Below are 22730 nucleotides of genomic sequence, written 5' to 3'. Positions count from 1 at the left end.
AATTTATTCCGTGGAAACAATGAGCGCTTAGAATTCCTTTAACTAAAAGTAGAAATAGTTTATTCTGTTCTTGTCCTTGTCAGAATCAACATTCCTACAAAATGAATTGTGCAACGGCCCCTTGGAAACACGCCACTAACTTTAAATACTGGATAACAAGATTCAAATTGACACTGGGCGGGGAATGTCATGTTTGGCTCCACACAGAGAGACAAAGTCACTGCCATGTCACTTAGGATGTCATATTTGTGGACAGCACTGCCATAGTGACTTTCTAAAGCCCCGACACCGTGCCCTCCTTGTCCAGGTAACAATTGAAATCTCACAGATCACAGATTTTTGGGCGTGGAACTAAGGAACACCTTTCTCCAGCCTGTCAGCGCTTGGCCAACAAATGACTTTTGTTCACTGAATTGGCCAGGGAAAATGTGCAGGGTAAACCTGCAGGTTAAACATCCTTCATGTCATCGAGCCAAACTGGCAAGGAGACATTTGGCAGAAGCCTGCCACTGAGGCCCAGACCAGACCCAAGTCAGCCGGTCTTTGCTAGCATCCCGCCATGATGGATAAATTTGCACAGCGCCCGTAACGCCTTGTCACTAAGTTGGGCAATGAGAAAGCCATATTGACTTGCCCACCCTTAGGACACACAGACAAACAGGGCAAGCACGTTAAGACAATAGGAATTCGACAATCGGACGGCGATGTTTCTGGAGGCGCAATCCCCTAACACTGGCCGATAATATCAACGCTATGAAGGTATTAAAAATCATATTCCGAACTTGACGGCAGAGAAGGGGAGCCTCTTAAACACACACTCAAGACACCCACACACTTCTTCTTTCTCTTGAATCAATATATTAATCAATGTTTTAAATAATGTGTTTAGTCCTAAAATATATATTTATTTCGGCAATTCATGAACAAAGAAATGAAGTTACCATTGACTGTATAGATTCAATAGGCTGGCGCGTAGAAGTTAGTGATAATCGGGAATTAATTTTGTGGCGAGACTGTAGAATAAAAAACAAAAATGGCTAGGAATAAGACAGAACGGAGAGTAGATGCTTGAGCCTGTGCTTTAGTCAAAGTTGTTGATTGTTTACAGTGGAATGTTTCCCCTTCATTGTTCTAAAATATTGAAAGGTTGAACTCAATACGTCTTAAACCTTGTGTTCTTTAGTAGGTATTTAGCTAAAACCCTCTTGGCTACGCTCTTGGATTTTGGTGACCGTTTTCATTGAAAAGGAGGTTTTTAACTTTAGACCCTCCTTGGCACAATTACAATCTTCCTTCCTATAAAAAAAAATTAAAGCAAAAAAAAAAAAAAAAAAAGTTTACTAGATTCCCCCCTCCTGGCTACTCCCATGAATGCAGACTAGTTTCTCACCCCTGTCGTCCTCGAGTCTGGCTGTAACTTTTGTGAAATCACGAAAATCGCTCTATCCTAAGAACGCACAAAACTTTATTCACTAATCACTTCCCTTTTCTAGCATCCTATGTACTCCTGATCAGTCTTTCCTTCATTTCAACTAACAGCTAACTGGCACTTCATGAATTCTCTTGTCCATCTAGATTTTTTTTTTTTTTCTATTTCATTTAGGGCCAGCCTATTCACTTCACCGAAATCCTTCAATTACCTAAGGCCGGCCCTGATTAAGATGTAAGAGTATTAGAATTAGAAAGAGATTTTTTTAAAATCAATAATGAGAATAATTATTTTGATAGACTTTAAAGACTTTGAGACTTAAAGGAGAAGGGTCTATATTTTGACAGTGTTTCTCAAACTTTTAGTAGGGACGTCCTCCCTGTGGTGCTAAAAACGTTTTTTTTTAATTGGGTCTTGCATACATTTCCCTTTCATTTGTCTTGGGTCGGAGCACGAGTGATGGAACCTGTCTTCTTCAGCTTCGTTGTCCACTGTGGTCAGACATTTCAATGGCCGCAGAGCACCGCGTCATATTTGGGCAGCGTTGCCTTAGACTGGCTTAGACCATACATTTTTTCTTTTTGCAACCCATTTAGTCAGCTAGGGGACACAAGAGCCCTGGACTCTAGGAACTTTCCTGTATTTCTGCGCTTTAGAAATTCATTCTCCGGGTGTCTTCAACGCATTATTTTGCGTAGTAAAAAAATCACATGTCATATAAAAATGATATAAGATGGTGTGGAATGGGCCAATAGTGAAGTGTCATGTTCTTAATCACCGTGTTGAACAATAAATCCTGTAGCTGGTCCCTTCTGTTCATGTATCGTCTACAGAGAGCTGGAACGTTACTAGAGAAATTTGTCCCTTCGAAAGTGTGAAGATGGTAGACCCTAGAATCGCACAGCCAAAGTTGTACCAAAATATCTTGTTTAAAAGAATCTTTGAATTTACTTTGTTCCTAACGCAGCTCGATATTACTTGATTAATACTCAAATATAGACTCGATTTGGGGCCTCCCTTTGTCAGCATGTAACGTTTTGGAAATTTTAAAGAAATTTCAACCAAAATTATTTGTAGCTTTATAATAGATAGATAGATAGATAGATAGATGGATGGATAGATAGATAGATAGATAGATAGATAGATAGATAGATAGATAGATAGATAGATAGATAGATAGATAGATAGATAGATAGATAGATAGATAGATAGATAGATAGATAGATAGATAGATAGATAGATTGATTGATTGATACATACATACATACATACATACACACACACATACATACATACATACATACAATACATACAATACATACATACATACATACATACATACATACATACATACAATACATACATAAAACTTTCATAAGCATCTCAGAGTATCAAGCAAATGTCATTTATTTTTTTTAAAGTAATCTGCTTTTGAGAACCAATTTTTTTTAATTGGGCGTTACCCACTGAAGGGTGCGGTCTTCACCCCGCATCCCTCTTCTAGAGACGCCACTACGCCAGTATACATCAAAGTAATAGGAGTCAACATATTTTTCCATTGCATTAAGTATCGATCCGATCCACTTCTATTACTTTTTGTCAAGCATTCTATGAAGATCAATAAATCTTTCTTGTCTTTTCTACCTCTTTCAAATCTCCCCCCTGTCCCTTAGTCGTAATAAGCCCTACCCCCCCCCCCATTAACTCCTGTACGTCATACTCTATGACGGACACATTGGAAGAGCTTTTGAATCTGAATGTCACTTTTTAAAAGAGGGGAGGCAATATACTCTAATGTTCTACTTCCTCAAACTTTATTATCGCCCCTTACAATCTGCTTGCATGCACATCAGTAATGTTTGGATAGTTTCAGGGCGGAGCTGTGGAGCTCACATGTCCAGCAACAGAAAGGAGGGAATAGAGATTTACCGTATAGTCGCGCATATACCCCGCATCCGCGTTTAACCCGAACACGCGTATACCCCTCACAAATTAATATATATATATATATATATATATATATATATATATATAACCCGCACCTTTAAATACCCGCATGTTCAAAGCGTGACATGCCGTAAACTGCGGGTACATAAAGTTGTTGCCTATCATGGTACATTAAAGATTCTCTACCGCATCGGTACTATTTATTTTCTTGAGGTTTATAATGAGATGTTTATAAAGCTTTCCAATGTACATTTCACAACCACACAGCCAACTACAGGAGGTATAAAGACACACCAGTATAGCCATCGTTTCCGTAATGCTATGTTTATGAGTGAAATCAATTGTGTAAAGCCCAAGTGAAGACCGTCAGCTAGATTAATGTCCTACCTACTATCTTACATCAGTGATCTGCGAGGCGTGTAGAGGTGTGTTGTTACCGGTCGTTGACTTGTAGCATCAAACTGCTGATAGACATCTCAACCGTTATAGGCGTAGTATTTCTTAACTAATAAAACCAAACTTGAAAAGATTCCTTTTGTGAACAAAACTAAATAGAACTGTATTTATAAGGAAAGTAACAAGTGACCTTGTGATCTATGGGGCAGTTGATGTAAAGGTCATCTGTTTCTGTGGTCCGCGGTTAACGAGGGTGTCATGTCGCCAGCATGACCACCAACCGCCTTTACTTTTCCCCAACTAATGTCAGGCACTGGATGGACTGAAGATCCCAAAAGTAAAATTCACAGTCTTCACCAGGATTCGATCCCGGGACCCCCGGTTCGGAAGCCAAGCGCTTTACCACTCAGACATCGAGCCTCCAACTTTTTTTTATAACATAGACAAGACCCACTTGTGATCAAATGAAATAAATGTTATTTAGTAATAATATCTTTAAACAAAATCTAACGCACTCAATAACACAGCCTTTCAGTCTCACGTTCTGGAGTCGTCTTTCCTAGCTAAGACCAGGTTATGACAATGCTACCTATGTCGCATCATTCACAACCAATCGCTATCCTCTTCCCACCGTCACCATAAACACACACACACACACACACTTCATAACAAGGTGTTGCACGAACTATTGGAATAATGAACAAGATTACAAAGAGAGTTTGTGTTATCGCACAAACTCAGAGGCGGCCCCCATCAAATTCACCAATGGACGAGAAATATATTCAAGCCATATTCTTGTTTGATCGTTTAAAGAAATGTAAAAAATTTGGTGTTATTTTTCACATAAAAGTAAACAGTGCAACACATCGTCTTTGATAAGACGCTTCTAAATCTTCTGGAATAAGTAGAGTAGCGTTAAGTGATCACCTAAGATCAGCATGGAAACCTCCCGATACAGTGTCGGTGGCACCTAGTGCGGTTGCTCAGGATATCACCACTCCCCATCAACTTTCTTGAAACATGTTCCAATGAACACTATTGCTAGTTATTTTTACTTTTTGGTGAACCAATACAGAGAGCTGATTACCTACTTTTGTTGATTTTTACTCAAATGTAAAATCCCAATGTTTATTATATTTATTCAAATGTAATTGCGAATTTTAAAATAATATGTAATTAAAATTATAAACAGACTTAACATCATATTGTTGTAAACTTGTTCCCCCCGACTGACCATTTTTTCCCACGTGAGAACTTTTTGAATTTTGTTTATGTTTGGAGGCGAAACTGACCTGAGCGAGTGTGTTGATGTGTAAAGTAACTGGAGTTATGATCGCGGATTTTTCAACGGAGGATTGTTTTTCTTGAATCGGTTTTTGTGAATAGTTGTATGTACATTTGATTAGGAGAACTGTGAAATTATTTCTATTACTTGGATTATTGACTCTTCGTAGTGGATTGTGCTTCTGCAACCAGAAGGATATCGGCGACCTGACAATCGGTGAGTTAACTTTCTTTAGTCTACTCCAAAGTCTTAACAATATGAACAGGTTTATTTTGTTATACTTTAAATGGTATAACGTTGTGCTGTATCATTTACACTATAACTACCATCTAGATGTGTCAAGGCATATTTGGGCATATATCTAGAGATTTTATTATTATCTTTTCATATATGTCTGCTTTTACCAAGTTATAATTTTTCCAACTTGGTAGTCACCCCCAAAATGGTGTAGACTGGTGCTTAAAGCACCCCTCGCACCCCCTCCCCCAAGTGACGGCACTGATCCATGATATATCTCGAAATTTTATAATTATCTTTTCCAATGTGTCTGCTTTTGCTACGTTATAATTTTTCCAACTTGTTTCTCAACCCCAAAATGGTATCAACCGGTGCAGACCGCACCCCTCGCACCTCCTTCTACTGACGCCACTGCTCCAAGATACCTACTTCTTCCCAACAATTTCGATTAATATATTAGAGTAGACGTAGTAAGAAATAAAAAAAAAAAACGAGCCTGCACAACTTAACAGGTTTCCCATGCCAACAGCATAGGCTATTACCCACTAGTAGGCCTACTAATCCTGATCATAATAATGATATGTTGTGATCCTTAATATTTTATTGATGTCGATATTTGGTGATATCGTGATCTGTTGTGTGTTGTGGTCTTAATATGTTGTGTTATGTGATGCTTTAATATGTTGTGTGTTGTGATGCTTTAATATGTTGTGTGTGGTGATGTCATGATATGTTGTGTGTTGTCATGTCTTGATTTGTTGTATGTTGTGATGTCTTAATATGTTGTGTATGGTGATGTCTTGATGCTTCTCTTATAAGCTTCTCTGCGCTCAACGTAAGCTGTAATTCTTTTTTTTTTTTAAGTTGTATTAGTAAAAAATGTGTGTGAGTGTGTGTACATTGTAATTTCTTCTGTTCAAATTATGTTCCTTTATTTTAAGAAATTTAAAAAAAAACTTCCCATTTGAGACATTACGATTTATGGGTACAAATGTTTTTATGGCCAACTATTAACGAGGATATCAAGTGACCAAACGTATGTCGGGGTAGCGAGTGGCGTCCTAAAAATCACGGCGTTTCGAACTCGAGACCCTCTTGTATGGAAGCCAACCCCTCAGCCACCTTTGTCCCTATGTAAATATTCCCTATTTCTACTTCAGTTTTCTATACCTCTAAGATTGACATCTTCGGTGAATGGTGACGAAAAAAAAAAACGTTTTGGAGTTGTAACATACGCGGAGTGATATCAAAACTATATTCGCTGATACTCCGCCACACACCCCATACCCCCACCGCCATATTCCATTAAGCCGAGCGATCCTAATGGATTTATCACTTAAACTAACCAACAATAGTCCTAATCCTGTGTTTAGGCAAGAGCGACTATAAAAATCATAACAAGTTTTTCATGCAAACCTGCTACAGTCAAACAAAGGGGAATAACACCGGATACCAAACGTCCATTAGGGTTAACTCTTTTTTTTTTTTTTCAATTCTAGATAGTAACTACTTTTTCTTTATTATTATCAAGAAGGGAAATTTTCTTTTTTTTTTTTTCTTTCCTTCCTTTACATTTGCAACCAGGTATTTTTTTTTTAAATCTGTGTTTATTTACTATCGAATGGAAAAGTTGGGGGGGGGGGGGAGGGGGTGCCGGTGGACGGGGAGCGCGACTGGTGAGATTTTTAATCGCCTCGATTCTCTTAATTCCCTGGATTAATCATGTTTAGTGTTGGAGTTAACTGATAACATTCAGGACCCCCAGACGTAGCCGAGAGAGAGAGAGAGAGAGGCCAGGGCTGGGCTAGGATTGGATAAAAGGTTAGCTTGCTTCGTTAGGGCCTGATGGAGCTGGTGGGGAAAGGGGGGTTTACAGATTGAGTGATTCAGACATAGTGAAAATAAAGCGAAGGACAGGTTAAAATGAGTGTGTGTATGTGTTGTTGGGGGGAGAGGGGTGTTACACAAGAAATTAATCATTTCCAAAGATGTCAAGAAAAACTCGATACAGTCTGAGAGAAGATTGGATTGAAACTTCTGCTACTGGATTAAGGGGAGACAAAAATGTGTTTGTTTGGAGGCCGGATTGGGCTTACGGTGACTCTCTGAGGGACTGGAATGTCTCCGTGGTTTAGGTGAGGCTCGGGAAGAGGGGGAATAAATCGACTCCACTAGTTTATCTTTATGTGTTGTTTTTTTTCCTAGTGACTAGTGTGTAACACTTTTAATTTACGAGGCTACTTTGAGTTCCAGACAGGGACCTTATCGGTAACTAAATAGTCTACTCGTCTAGACCAGAAGTTTGAAGCATTGATATAATTAAATATACATTAAAAATATAGAAATAGTTTATGATCATTACACTACTTTTACATTTCAACTGCCAAATTGAATGGTTTCCAGTTCTTAAGCAAACTAAACTCTACCTTTCACCAATACTACTTCTGAAAAAGCATTCTTTTTAGCGGCCCCCAAAAGTTTTGTGTGGAATGTCAGACCGTCTGTCCGTCCGTCCCGGTTGGATCTGGTAAACTAGAAAAGATTGTGAAAATCTGACACTATAATATTTTAGACCATTCAAAGTTCTGATGCAACGGCTACCTTTTTCTTTTCTAATAGCTATTAGAATAAATAATAAAATAAATTTTTTAAAATCACTTATGGAAGCAGTTTTTTTCATAAAAATACACCACTTTTAGAACTATTCACTATTAATAGTAACAAACACAGGGGGCTATTTAGAAGGGGAGAAGCCCAATTACCATATTTCTATCATATTGATGCAAATGGTTTAATTTTTTGTCAAAAAATATTTTTATTCCATTTGTATTGCTAAGTTATGTAAGTTCAGTCATTCTAACTACTACATTTACATAGAGAAAAAATCTATTTAGTATGCATATAAGTTGGACATAATTTAAAACAACAATTAATAAGTAGTTGTTCATATTATAGCTTAAACTGAAACGCTCCACTGCAATAATTATTCTTTGCGGAAATGTTTTTTTTTTAGGATTTGAAGAAGAGATTGACCCTTTACAAAACAATTAGATCAATTAGATATTCATTACAAGATATCAATTAGGCCACGTTCACATCCAACTTCACTTTCACCAATCCTATGGTCTGCTGGACCGCTGGGGGTACCAAACAAGATCTGTCAACCTTCTTTCTCCATTCTTCTCTGTCATTTGTCTTTGTTAGAATTTCATTCTGATATTCTTTCTGAAAATATTGAAACCTGCCTTTTTACCTGCCTGGGTGAACCACATCGGGGCCGATTTTTTAGTTAGTGTGGAAACAAAAAGTTCCACACAAACTGTCTTTGTAACCTTGTTTCTTTGTATAATGGTTGTAACAACTTTTAACCTTGTACTAGCTTTTACAAAATAATTAAGTTTAAGGAATCGACCCTTAGCCAAGAAAAAAGGTAATAGTTGATTGCTGCTATTTAACTTAATTGAAATGGGCTGCATCTTATTATATTTATACTATACCAAACAAGAACACAACGCACATTATAAACTACTCACTATATACAAAACCAGTGCTTCACACACTTTTACTATTGACACCCCCTAGACAAATACATTTTACAGTGCATCCTCGAGGGAGGTCATGGGGGTAGCAGAATGTTCTCCGAGCGGGGACATTTTTGATAAATTCAGACCTTAAAAAATTTCTTTTCTTTGCTTCTGCAACACATCATTTTCTTTGAGAGAAGTGGAACCAACGACGTCAATAGAACGAGGAATTGTGACTGTTGTTAGATATTTCTGAAGAAAGAAAGACGGGTAGAAGCTGGGATGTTCTCTAAGAGGATCTGATAATTCTTATACAAAAGAACAGTATTTAAAGTTCCAATTAGCAGATTAAACGATTTCACTAAAGTACCTTCCCAGAGATGCAGACATGACTTGTACTTTCAAGTGAGGAGTCGAATTTTCTCATTTTCAAGATAATCATTCCTACGGATACATGACTCTGAATAGAAATATTTGGATTCACACTTTTTACACATGCACAGGAAAAATCCTTTTTTAACAAGTTTTTATATAAATATATACCTGGCATAGTTACTTTATAGGATTGATAGAGGGAGAGCGAGAGAGACAGACAGATAGAAAGAAAGAGAGAGAGAGAGAGAGACAGAACAAAAGGAAGACATAGATATAGAGATAAATATATTTTTCTGAGTAATATCGAAGCAGGAGTATATTGCAGGGATTGTAAGGAAAAAAAAATTATATTCGTAAATTTTAAAAGTCTTTTTTTTGTTTGTTTGTTTTAAAGTTTACGTTGAAAGATTGGGTCAGTTAGAGGATTTCATAAATTTTACGATTCACACTTCAGATATGACTCATGGACATTGCATAAAGTTTTTGTGTCTGTCACTTTGTACGTCAGAAATGCATGATTTCTAAAGTTTCAATTTGATGTTGATTTTTTTATTTTTTTATTTTTTATAGTCAATACTTTCTAAGCAAATGTAATTGATTATTTAGTCCACCAATGAAAACAAAGAAGCATTGTCGGGTAAGGAATGAACAACGAAAACAATTAAAAGAAATCAGCTAATTCTCGCGAGAACTGGTGGCGACAATTAAAAGAAATCAACTAATTGTCGCGAGAACTGGTGGCGCCAACGTGTTCTCCTAGAGATGACGAGATAAGGCTAAAATGGCCTGCAGTGTGAGAGTCAATAGAAAGACTAAGCTAATACCACCTAGCGTGTCAGGCTCAACAAAATAGAAATGGCACTTGAAATGCATTGTTAGTTCCCTTGGTCCAGGCGCTCGTTTTAGCGTTGACTCGCGAATATCAAATATATGTTAACAAATGATAATAAACTTACGTGAATACTCCCCCCTTTCCTCATGGGAGGGAAGTTAATACGACTAGATGTAAGTGAATGACAGGGGAGATCACTCAATTCAAGATCAACACTAAGGGGGACAACTGGGACGAGATTGCAAAATAAAAAGAAAAGAAAAAATCTGAACTGTGCATGAAATTTAAGGTTGTAAAATCAACACCGGATCGTGCGCCTGACAATGGAGCCCAGAGTCGAGGGCGGTAAAGCGATCATCTCTTCACCACCCCAGTCGAGCTTGGACTCTGGGGCGGAGAGCTCCTACGATGATCCTGGAAAACATGCACGGCCACGTCGCCATCTTTGTGGACTTAGTGACGGACAGTACAATGGATTTGATGATGGCAAGTGGTTGACACGCCGAGACAAGAGGCCAGAGCTGACAGAAACAAGACTTTATACGGTTTTAAATCGCTTAGAAAAATTGAATCCCATGACCCCCACACACGTAAGTGGGTGTAAGTACACCTTCAATTTCAGTAAATACATTTAGGATAGAAGACTGACAAAAAAAAAACAAAATAGAAAGAAAAACAAAACAAGGAAGAGAGGGTGGGGCAGGTAACGAGGTGAAGGCTCGGCTTCGATTTCCCGTGGACGTGCCGAAGAATGGAGCCGCGATGAACCGAGGCGGTGCCGAGGCCCGGGAGTAGCCAGTGACACCAGGGTATGGGGAAGTCGAGTGGAAATATTTGCACCCTTAGGCGGCTTAATTAGTACGAATGACTGCCATAGGAACACGCTCGAGTATTTGGTAGCGTATTGACAGTAGTTTTCATATGCGAGGCATTAAGCGTCTAGTTTTTGCAGGGGAAATAAAGCAAGAAAGGAGAGAGAGAGAGAAAGAGAGAGAGAAAGAGTGAGAGATACACGAAGGAAACACTAAAGTCAAATAGACTTGTAAAATGAGAGATGATCGCCTTTTTGTTCTCTTGAGATTCTTTTTTTTGTGTGTCGGGGTGGCATCGATTTGGGAGGGGGGGGGGCAGGTGCCGGTGGCGCTCTAACAATATTTGTCTGCACCCGCCGGGCGTTTAAATGTAGAGTAGGGTGGTCAGGACGTTTGTGCCCTGAATGTCTACCATATCTTATTAACTTGTGTGAGTCACTCAGGACATGAAGAGAAACATGTAAGAGTGTTGGCTGGAAAAGTCTTACAGCTTCGACTATATGCTAATTAAAATAGTAATATTGTTAATAGTGTGTGCCAATGAAAATAGTAATACACATATCTGCTAATTAAAATAGTAATACTTATATAGGCTAATTAAAATAGTAAGACACATATATGATAATTAAAATAGAAATACATATATATGCTAATTAAAATAGTAATACTTCTATGTCTATATACTAAGTATAATAGTGATATGTATGTATATTAATTTAAATAGCAATACTTCTATGCTTATATGTCGATTAAAATAGTAATACTTCTATGTGTATATGCTAATTAAAATAGTAATACTTCTATGTGTATATGCTAATTAAAATAGTAATACTTCTATGTGTATATGCTAATTAAAATAGTAATACTTCTATGTGTATATGCTAATTAAAATAGTAATACTTCTATGTGTATATGCTAATTAAAATAGTAATACTTCTATGTGTATATGCTAATTAAAATAGTAATACTTCTATGTGAATATGCTAATTAAAATAGTAATACTTCTATGTGTATATGCTAATTGAAATAGTAATACTTCTATGTGAATATGCTAATTAAAATAGTAATACTTCTATGTGTATATGCTAATTAAAATAGTAATACTTCTATGTGTATATGCTAATTAAAATAGTAATACTTCTATGTGTATATGCTAATTAAAATAGTAATACTTCTATGTGAATATGCTAATTAAAATTGTAATACTTCTATGACTATGTGCTAATTTAAATAGCTCTACTTTTTACAAAGCTTACTTTAGCTCACTCTGTCTGGCAAAATGTTGGTGCACCTTATTTCTCCCACACCCAATCTCAGATCAAGCTGACATTGTGCACACTTATTTCTTGTACCTTGCTAAACAAGATTCAGTTAAAAATCAACATGTATGTATTTAATTTACTATTGATAATTAATTATTTTGTTTGATACCGAACAAGGGAAAGAAATTGTACTTGATTGATGTGGTGGTATAAGTTGAATTAGTCCCCTTTAAACTCTGTAAAGTCGTCGCTTCAAACTAACAAGAGATAACTAGAAAACTTTCTATTTCCATAAGCACTTCCCTGACACAGGGATTATTATATCTATTGGAGGAGGCTGGAGGAGGCTTGAGATCTCGAATTCAAATTCATGTTTTTCAATTTTTTTCAATAAATGTATTTAAAAAGCGATCACAGTAATATTCACAACCCTCCTCTTTCCCCCCGCCCCACCCCCTTTTAACCGGTCCAGACAAGTGATAGGATCATAGTGTATTGAGAAAGCTGAAAGCATGAAATTGCGCTAAACAAAAACAATTGGTAAAAAAAAATATTTCTAATCGCACGGATTTATTATACTTATTCTAGATCTATAACAAATTAAATAACATGACTATCCAAACTAATTGATATAACTACGATTAATATAAGCTTTTTTTTTTGACACTATGCTAGTTAAAATATTCAAACTGCTTGAAATTGAACTATAAGATAATTAAAATAGTCATACTAATGCGAATTCCAGAAAAGGTGAAACGGATTTTCAAAACCCATCTAATGAATGCATTACTGAATCGGATGTCACTAACCTTTGCCAGCACCAGATTTAGACTTCATAAGGCCCTAAGCTTTTTCGAGATTTGGAGCCCCTTTTAATTAAAGTAAGGCGATTTTTCATTTGATTTTCTTTAAAATGATAGAAAATATTGGAACCATTTTATGGAGGCCCCAAAACAAATGGAGGCTCTAAACTATAGCTTATGTCGCCTATTGGTAAATTCAGCACTGACCTTTACACTTCATTGAATTGTCAGTAATGGCAGGATTTCTGACACCATCTGAAGTTGATTAAATTTAAATTACACCAGCATACAACTTTCATACTAAACATTTGATATTGTAGTTTCTAGCTTTTAAGCGAAGATTCACTTTCTCTACAACAAGATCTATTCGGCCTCAACTAGATCCTTTCATTTCACTTTTGGGGCCTCAACTAGATCCTTTCATTTCACTTTGTGGCTTCAACTAGATCCTTTCATTTCACTTTTGGGGCCTCAACTAGATCCTTTCATTTCACTTTTGGGGCCTCAACTAGATCCTTTCATTTCACTTTTGGGGCCTCAACTAGATCCTTTCATTTCACTTTTGGGGCCTCAACTAGATCCTTTCATTTTACTTTTGGGGCCTCAACTAGATCCTTTCATTTCACTTTTGGGGCCTCAACTAGATCCTTTCATTTTACTTTTGGGGCCTCAACTAGATCCTTTCATTTCACTTTTGGGACCTCAACTAGATCTTTCCCTTCACTTTGTCGCCGCAATTCTAAGGAATGTCCATTTATTTTGTTAACTTGTCTTCCTGCAGGTTTTGACCTTCGACTCATCCGTTTTTGACCTTTAGCTTCCGTGTTCATGGCAATGTCACTCGCAGGACGATCTTCGGAAAATAATGTGAATGACAAGATTGTATCGAATGATTTTTTCTTTGAAGACACACAGTAGTTCTTTATGAGATCCAACAGATGATCGATTTCGTGTCTTGGCTTTAATAAGACATTGTACAGGCCTATTTTGATTTTTTATCCTAATACTGTATGGAGTGGAGTGAAACATCAAGTACATATATACTGTTATTTTGTTGATCGCTTCAGTCGAAGAACGATTTTGTTTTTTTCTAACAAAGTAATTCTTTTGGTACCTGCATTCTGGAGAAATATTTCTGCCTACGAATCTCACAGGAGGATTTCTTGGGGTGTTAGAACAGACATTAGGCCTAATTATTATTATTATATTTTTTTTTTGCTGTGGAGATCATCGCTGACCAGAATTTTCCTTATCAATAACTCTCTCTGTAGGTCATCAGTTCCCAGGAGTCAACATCGATGTCCACTAATTTATCGTTAAAAAGAGCTTGTTTTTTTTTTAAGTTTTCAAAAGTCTTCCCACCTTCTAAACCTATTTATTTTTGGGCCGTAATCACGGTTTCATATTTCTTATCAATCAAGACTCCATTAAGATTGTCCATTAGCAAAAACACATATTAGTCTGTAAGGTGGTGTAAGTTAAAAATATAAAAAGTTCTTTCAATGTCGAATCAAATAGTCAAATAAAAGATAGGCGGCTTTAAGGGCCCCCATGTCTGCGATCAGCCGATAAGTCAACAGTGGCTGTGGTAAATGTCTATTCTGTACAGTTCTTGATCACGCACCGCGTGCTGTATGTCAACGTTGGCGCACTAGTTGAACTCATGTGGACAAACTGCAGGATTAGTTGGACTTGCAATTGGGCACTGTTGGTGTGTCTTAGCATGTTTAGTTATATGTGTGTGTGTGTGTGAATTTGCGTGACCATTGCGTGTCCAAGATTGACAGAAATCTAAACCAATGCTTTGACTTGAAGAGGACTGTCAGGGCTTTAATTATGTATTATTGGGTGTTTAGAATTATTAGATATTTAAATAAAGTATAATTTTAATTACAATATGTGTGTGTATTAAAGAATGATTATCTTATATTATCTTATCTTCTATAATACAGACGTTTCTTCAAAAAGAAGATGATTACGTCATACGCGTCATGCACTCAATCATGCATATTAACCAATGACCTAAATTCTGCCAAGTCACTGGTTTTCCTGCCTAGCTCAGGCAACCCATTCCATGCTCTAATAGCACTAGGGGAGAAGGAGCATTTGTACAAATTTGTCCTAGCATATGGAACGAGAAGTGTACCTTAATCTTTGTGTCTTTCGGAGTATTTTATTAAATTTTGTTTTTGTATTTGAAGATTATGGTTCAGTGTTTTATGTATGATTGCTACTTTACTTTTGAGTCTTTCTAAATTTAGTGATTTTACTAAAGATGTTACTCTAGTCAAATGTGAATATTCGTTTGTTATGAATCGCACTGCTCTATTTTGTTTTCTTTTTACTTGATAATTCTGCAAGTCCCGAAGTGTAGCCTAACAGGCAATGTTTGTGAATGTTTTGGAATAATAATTACTTGTAGTAACTGATGTTTTAATAGCAGCTGTGTCTTGACACACAAATTTGTGTGTGTGTCATGCAAAGAAACGTTTTATTTTTCCCCTAGGACAGACAAGCTAGAGAGAATGATAGACTTAGCTACTACTGCAGAAGAATCTTAAACTATGAAGCAAGTCTACACAGACGCATCAGCAAGGAGAGGGGAAACTCTTCCGTTACTCAAAGAAAATCTTTAATTTCTTGCGACTTAAAGTTCCATTCAAACAAAACTTCTACGCAATATATCCAGACATACCTATAGAAGATTACCGATAGAAGATTAAAAATAGAAGATTACGAATAGAAGATCACCAGTAGTAGATTACCAAATTAACCAAATTAACTGACACACGTAATTGAAGATTAATTTTATACTCTTCAAAATAATTAATCAAAACCTTTGACTACTATATAAGTGTATGACTTTCTAAATGATTGAGTATATAAAATGTGTGAGTATGTAAAATGTGTGATTATATAAAATGTGTGAGTATGTAAAATGTGTGAGTATATAAAACATGAGTATAAAAATGTGTAGAAATATAAGCAAGCTCTTCACCCAAAACGCTTACCTAAAAGGTCTATTGGACTTGGATATATGTATTGGATATATGTATTGCTTTTGTATTTGTATTTATTGATTAATTATTCCAAAAAGTTAAAATAAAATAGTTGTGTCTTTAATAAGTTCAGCCAGTACTAATCACAATAAACTAATGCTCAGACCTCACTAACCGAGCACTGACCAGTAACGTCGTAATCTGTGGGCAGTTTAGACCAATAGCTCGTTGTAGGTACCTGTTACGTGGCACAATTTTTTTAAGGGGACAAAACCCGACACATTTAACCATATGTGAATACTCAAGGATTAATTTCTCTTGTTGATATAAACAATAACTTATCAGTAATTATTTGACATTGATTATTTATTTTACTCATTCGTGTATCTTCTACGCCACTGAATAATTGTGAAAAGTTTCAATATGACCCGATAATCAATTTTGGAGTAATGTATGCTGACTTTTTACCAGACAGAGTTGATATAACCTTTGCAATGGTAATTAACATATATGGACACATACATGACATATCCACAAACATAAACAAATAAAACATACCACATATACGCATAAAATAGTATAATATAATATATATTTATAATATATATATATATATATATATATATATATATATATATATATATATATAAATATACATAAACATATAACACAGATACATATAAAAACATCTAATACGCACTTAAAATAAACAGCGTATACACATAAATAAACATTTACAATTTTAATAAACCACATATACACAAGATCACATATTTTTAATCAAACCAACTAAAAATACTACTTAAAAAAAAATCTAGCACAGATGTCAGAGTTATCCTGAAATCAGAATTACCCGAATCATTAGGCGACTAAAACTCGTCCAAATTGGGTAAAATGATGTTTGGCTAATTTTCCGACCGCCTTTACAAATGGGGCCAATTTGAAATAAACACTATTTCTCTGTTAAGTCGCCTATTGATTCCGGTTAATCCCCTTGTGTATGAGTGAGTGGGCGAATCTAATCAAAAGAGAAAAAGTCACTTGGGTTGTCCCATTAATGGGCCTCTACGCTATGTTTACGCCAAACGAAATCTGGTTTAAGTGCAAATATCAATGAAGGAAAGAAAATTGTTTAGGTTACTAGTGAAAAGGTGTATACAGATTTTACATTAAGTCTATTTATAAATATTAGAAAACAGGAACTGTCAGTCGTATTGGTAGCGCAACATAACAGTTGTGTTTCTTTGATATAGACAAGAGCCACTTTGGTACTAGAGACAGGTTCTTACTCTGCAAACTACGTTAAACGTTACAGTGACAATGTCACAATGTATAACAAAACACTTTTATTTCGAATGCATCTTTGCTGTAATAGATATCATTCAAGAGATCACTTTAAGTATGTATGTACATTTTAGTTGGTTTATTTCCGGATTGCGTGAAGAAATGCTACATTCACTGTAAGGATTATCTTCCTAGAGACACAACATTTGAAAATGTTATTTATGTCGATTAGAAGCGGGTTAGGTGGACAGTCCATCAGCATATTTGTTGCAGGAAACAGATTATATATGTCATTTGGTCTCCATCAAGTATGCACTTGTCCCGTGTTGCACCTCTACCATGTACTTGTCTGTCGCATCTCTAGCATGTACTTGTCTGTTCCATCTCTAGCATGTACTTGTCTGTTGCACCTCTAGCATGTACTTGTCTGTTGCATCTCTAGCATGTACTTGTCTGTCGCATCTCTAGCATGTACTTGTCTGTCGCACCTCTAGCATGTACTTGTCTGTTGCACCTCTAGCATGTACTTGTCTGTCGCATCTCTAGCATGTACTTGTCTGTCGCACCTCTAGCATGTACTTGTCTGTTGCACCTCTAGCATGTACTTGTCTGTTGCATCTCTAGCATGTACTTGTCTGTCGCACCTCTAGCATGTACTTGCCTGTCGCTCCTCTAGCATGTACTTGTCTGTTGCATCTCTAGCATGTACTTGCCTGTTGCATCTCTAGCATGTACTTGTCTGTTGCACCTCTAGCATGTACTTGCCTGTTGCACCTCTAGCATGTACTTGTCTGTTGCATCTCTAGCATGTACTTGCCTGTTGCACCTCTAGCATGTACTTGCCTGTTGCACCTCTAGCATGTACTTGTCTGTTGCACTCTAGCATGTACTTGCCTGTTGCACCTCTAGCATGTACTTGCCTGTTGCACCTCTAGCATGTACTTGCCTGTTGCACTCTAGCATGTACTTGCTTGTTGCACCTCTAGCATGTACTTGCCTGTTGCACCTCTAGCATGTACTTGTCTGTTGCATCTCTAGCATGTACTTGCCTGTTGCACCTCTAGCATGTACTTGCCTGTTGCACCTCTAGCATGTACTTGCCTGTTGCACCTCTAGCATGTACTTGCCTGTTGCACTCTAGCATGTACTTGCCTGTTGCACCTCTAGCATGTACTTGCCTGTTGCACTCTAGCATGTACTTGCCTGTTGCACCTCTAGCATGTACTTGCCTGTTGCACCTCTAGCATGTACTTGTCTGTTGCATCTCTAGCATGTACTTGCCTGTTGCACCTCTAGCATGTACTTGCCTGTTGCACCTCTAGCATGTACTTGTCTGTTGCATCTCTAGCATGTACTTGCCTGTTGCACCTCTAGCATGTACTTGTCTGTTCCATCTCTAGCATGTACTTGCCTGTTGCATCTCTAGCATGTACTTGTCTGTTCCATCTCTAGCATGTACTTGTCTGTCGCATCTCTAGCATGTACTTGTCTGTCGCACCTCTAGCATGTACTTGTCTGTTGCACCTCTAGCATGTACTTGTCTGTCGCATCTCTAGCATGTACTTGTCTGTCGCACCTCTAGCATGTACTTGTCTGTTGCATCTCTAGCATGTACTTGTCTGTCGCACCTCTAGCATGTACTTGCCTGTTGCACCTCTAGCATGTACTTGTCTGTTGCATCTCTAGCATATACTTGTCTGTTGCACCTCTAGCATGTACTTGTCTGTCGCACCTCTAGCATGTACTTGTCTGTTGCATCTCTAGCATGTACTTGTCTGTTGCATCTCTAGCATGTACTTGCCTGTCGCACCTCTAGCATGTACTTGTCTGTTGCATCTCTAGCATGTACTTGCCTGTTGCATCTCTAGCATGTACTTGTCTGTTGCACCTCTAGCATGTACTTGCCTGTTGCACCTCTAGCATGTACTTGTCTGTTGCATCTCTAGCATGTACTTGCCTGTTGCACCTCTAGCATGTACTTGCCTGTTGCACCTCTAGCATGTACTTGCCTGTTGCACTCTAGCATGTACTTGCCTGTTGCACCTCTAGCATGTACTTGCCTGTTGCACCTCTAGCATGTACTTGTCTGTCGCACCTCTAGCATGTACTTGTCTGTCGCACCTCTAGCATGTACTTGTCTGTTGCACCTCTAGCATGCACTTGTCTGTTGCATCTCTAGCATGTACTTGTCTGTCGCACCTCTAGCATGTACTTGCCTGTCGCACCTCTAGCATGTACTTGTCTGTTGCATCTCTAGCATGTACTTGCCTGTTGCATCTCTAGCATGTACTTGTCTGTTGCACCTCTAGCATGTACTTGCCTGTTGCACCTCTAGCATGTACTTGTCTGTTCCATCTCTAGCATGTTCTTGTCTGTTGCATCTCTAGCATGTACTTGCCTGTTCCATCTCTAGCATGTACTTGTCTGTTGCACCTCTAGCATGTACTTGCCTTTTGCACCTCTAGCATGTACTTGTCTGTTGCACCTCTAGCATGTACTTGCCTGTTGCACCTCTAGCATGTACTTGTCTGTTCCATCTCTAGCATGTACTTGCCTGTTGCACCTCTAGCATGTACTTGCCTGTTGCATCTCTAGCATGTACTTGTCTGTTGCACCTCTAGCATGTACTTGTCTGTTGCACCTCTAGCATGTACTTGTCTGTTGCTCCTCTAGCATGTACTTGCCTGTTGCACCTCTAGCATGTACTTGCCTGTTGCACCTCTAGCATGTACTTGCCTGTTGCATCTCTAGCATGTACTTGTCTGTTGCACCTCTAGCATGTACTTGCCTGTTGCATCTCTAGCATGTACTTGTCTGTTGCATCTCTAGCATGTACTTGTCTGTTCCATCTCTAGCATGTACTTGTCTGTTGCACCTCTAGCATGTACTTGCCTGTTGCATCTCTAGCATGTACTTGCCTGTTGCATCTCTAGCATGTACTTGTCTGTTGCATCTCTAGCATGTACTTGCCTGTTGCATCTCTAGCATGTACTTGTCTGTTGCATCTCTAGCATGTACTTGTCTGTTGCATCTCTAGCATGTACTTGCCTGTTGCATCTCTAGCATGTACTTGTCTCTTGCACCTCTAGCATGTACTTGTCTGTTGCATCTCTAGCATGTACTTGTCTGTTGCACCTCTAGCATGTACTTGCCTGTTGCACCTCTAGCATGTACTTGTCTGTTGCATCTCTAGCATGTACTTGCCTGTTGCACCTCTAGCATGTACTTGCCTGTTGCACCTCTAGCATGTACTTGCCTGTTGCACTCTAGCATGTACTTGCCTGTTGCACCTCTAGCATGTACTTGCCTGTTGCACCTCTAGCATGTACTTGTCTGTCGCACCTCTAGCATGTACTTGTCTGTCGCACCTCTAGCATGTACTTGTCTGTTGCACCTCTAGCATGTACTTGTCTGTTGCATCTCTAGCATGTACTTGTCTGTCGCACCTCTAGCATGTACTTGCCTGTCGCACCTCTAGCATGTATTTGTCTGTTGCATCTCTAGCATGTACTTGCCTGTTGCATCTCTAGCATGTACTTGTCTGTTGCACCTCTAGCATGTACTTGCCTGTTGCACCTCTAGCATGTACTTGTCTGTTCCATCTCTAGCATGTTCTTGTCTGTTGCATCTCTAGCATGTACTTGTCTGTTCCATCTCTAGCATGTACTTGTCTGTTGCACCTCTAGCATGTACTTGCCTGTTGCATTTCTAGCATGTACTTGTCTGTTCCATCTCTAGAATGTACTTGTCTGTTGCATCTCTAGCATGTACTTGCCTGTTCCATCTCTAGCATGTACTTGTCTGTTGCACCTCTAGCATGTACTTGCCTGTTGCACCTCTAGCATGTACTTGTCTGTTGCACCTCTAGCATGTACTTGCCTGTTGCACCTCTAGCATGTACTTGTCTGTTCCATCTCTAGCATGTACTTGCCTGTTGCACCTCTAGCATGTACTTGCCTGTTGCATCTCTAGCATGTACTTGTCTGTTGCACCTCTAGCATGTACTTGTCTGTTGCACCTCTAGCATGTACTTGTCTGTTGCTCCTCTAGCATGTACTTGCCTGTTGCACCTCTAGCATGTACTTGCCTGTTGCACCTCTAGCATGTACTTGCCTGTTGCATCTCTAGCATGTACTTGTCTGTTGCACCTCTAGCATGTACTTGCCTGTTGCATCTCTAGCATGTACTTGTCTGTTGCATCTCTAGCATGTACTTGTCTGTTCCATCTCTAGCATGTACTTGTCTGTTGCACCTCTAGCATGTACTTGCCTGTTGCATCTCTAGCATGTACTTGCCTGTTGCATCTCTAGCATGTACTTGTCTGTTGCATCTCTAGCATGTACTTGCCTGTTGCATCTCTAGCATGTACTTGTCTGTTGCATCTCTAGCATGTACTTGTCTGTTGCATCTCTAGCATGTACTTGCCTGTTGCATCTCTAGCATGTACTTGTCTCTTGCACCTCTAGCATGTACTTGTCTGTTGCATCTCTAGCATATACTTGTCTGTTGCACCTCTAGCATGTACTTGTCTGTTGCACCTCTAGCATGTACTTGTAAAGTACTAACAACTAATACTAAAAATTTAAAACTAAAATTTATTAATGAGTATAATAATTTTCTAATAAACAGTCACAGTCATATTATAGTATGCAGGGCCGGTCTTAGGCCACTGCAACCTATGCGGCCGCAGTGGGCCTTGCGCGATGCAAATTCTAGGTGATAATTATAAAATTAAACCATTTTAACTTATCATTAAAGGGTTCCTGGAATTCTCCTAAAATTATGAAATATAAGGAGAAGTCATGAAAATCTGAAATTATTAAAAATCTTCTGAAAACTCATGCAAATCTTAAAATAAACAAAGTTGTCATTTCTGGGTGTCATTCAACATGGAAAACGCCAATCCTACTCGCAATTTAAACAAAAAAGGCATTGTCAGCTTTCATTCAATAAAAATGTAATAATAAGCCGAATTTTAACCAAAACAAGAAGTTCAAATGTTTAATTTACTTCAATAGTCACTGGCATACAAATATAGATCTAAATCTATCTCGACTTCTTAGAAAAAACAAAAGTGATATTTTGCTAGTCGATAGTAAATCTAAAAGGTAGATCTGAATGTTTATCGACTTTTGTTGGAAAACTACAATCTACTGTAGATGGCTCGTAAAGTTCATTTGACAGTGATTTTGTACTCAGTAAAGTATAAATAAAATGCAAAGACGAATGTATTTTCTAATACAAAATCTTAATTTTCACTTATTATCCTTATCACAACCCAAATTAGGCCCCGCGCGATCCATTTCACATAGGGCCCCGCAACCTGTAGGACCGGCCCTGATAGTATATATATATATATGTATAGTATATGATAGTATATGATAGTATATATATATATATTTCTATTAAATATACAAACAATTTGTGACAACCAGAGAGACACTGTAATAAATAGTACAGGGAAAACAAATACATGTAGGACTATTTCAGAGTCTGTGAACTGTATAGAACAAAACTAGAGCTATTGTTAGTATATTTCAAATAT

General features: G+C 37.9%; 1 long non-coding RNA gene across 1 annotated transcript; it reads left to right on the top strand.

The window, feature by feature from the left end:
* Positions 1-5001: 5001 nt before the first annotated feature.
* On the top strand, positions 5002-15065 carry LOC129924827 (uncharacterized). The gene is made up of 3 exons (XR_008776760.1): positions 5002-5273; positions 12845-12980; positions 14855-15065. It is a non-coding gene; the product is annotated as an uncharacterized LOC129924827 (long non-coding RNA).
* Positions 15066-22730: the final 7665 nt, after the last annotated feature.

The sequence above is a fragment of the Biomphalaria glabrata genome, chromosome 2 (assembly GCF_947242115.1).
Source record: "Biomphalaria glabrata chromosome 2, xgBioGlab47.1, whole genome shotgun sequence".
NCBI classification, from domain to species: Eukaryota; Metazoa; Mollusca; class Gastropoda; family Planorbidae; genus Biomphalaria; species Biomphalaria glabrata.
Note: the sequence above shows the minus strand (reverse complement) of the source record. Positions and strands in the feature narration are given on the sequence as shown.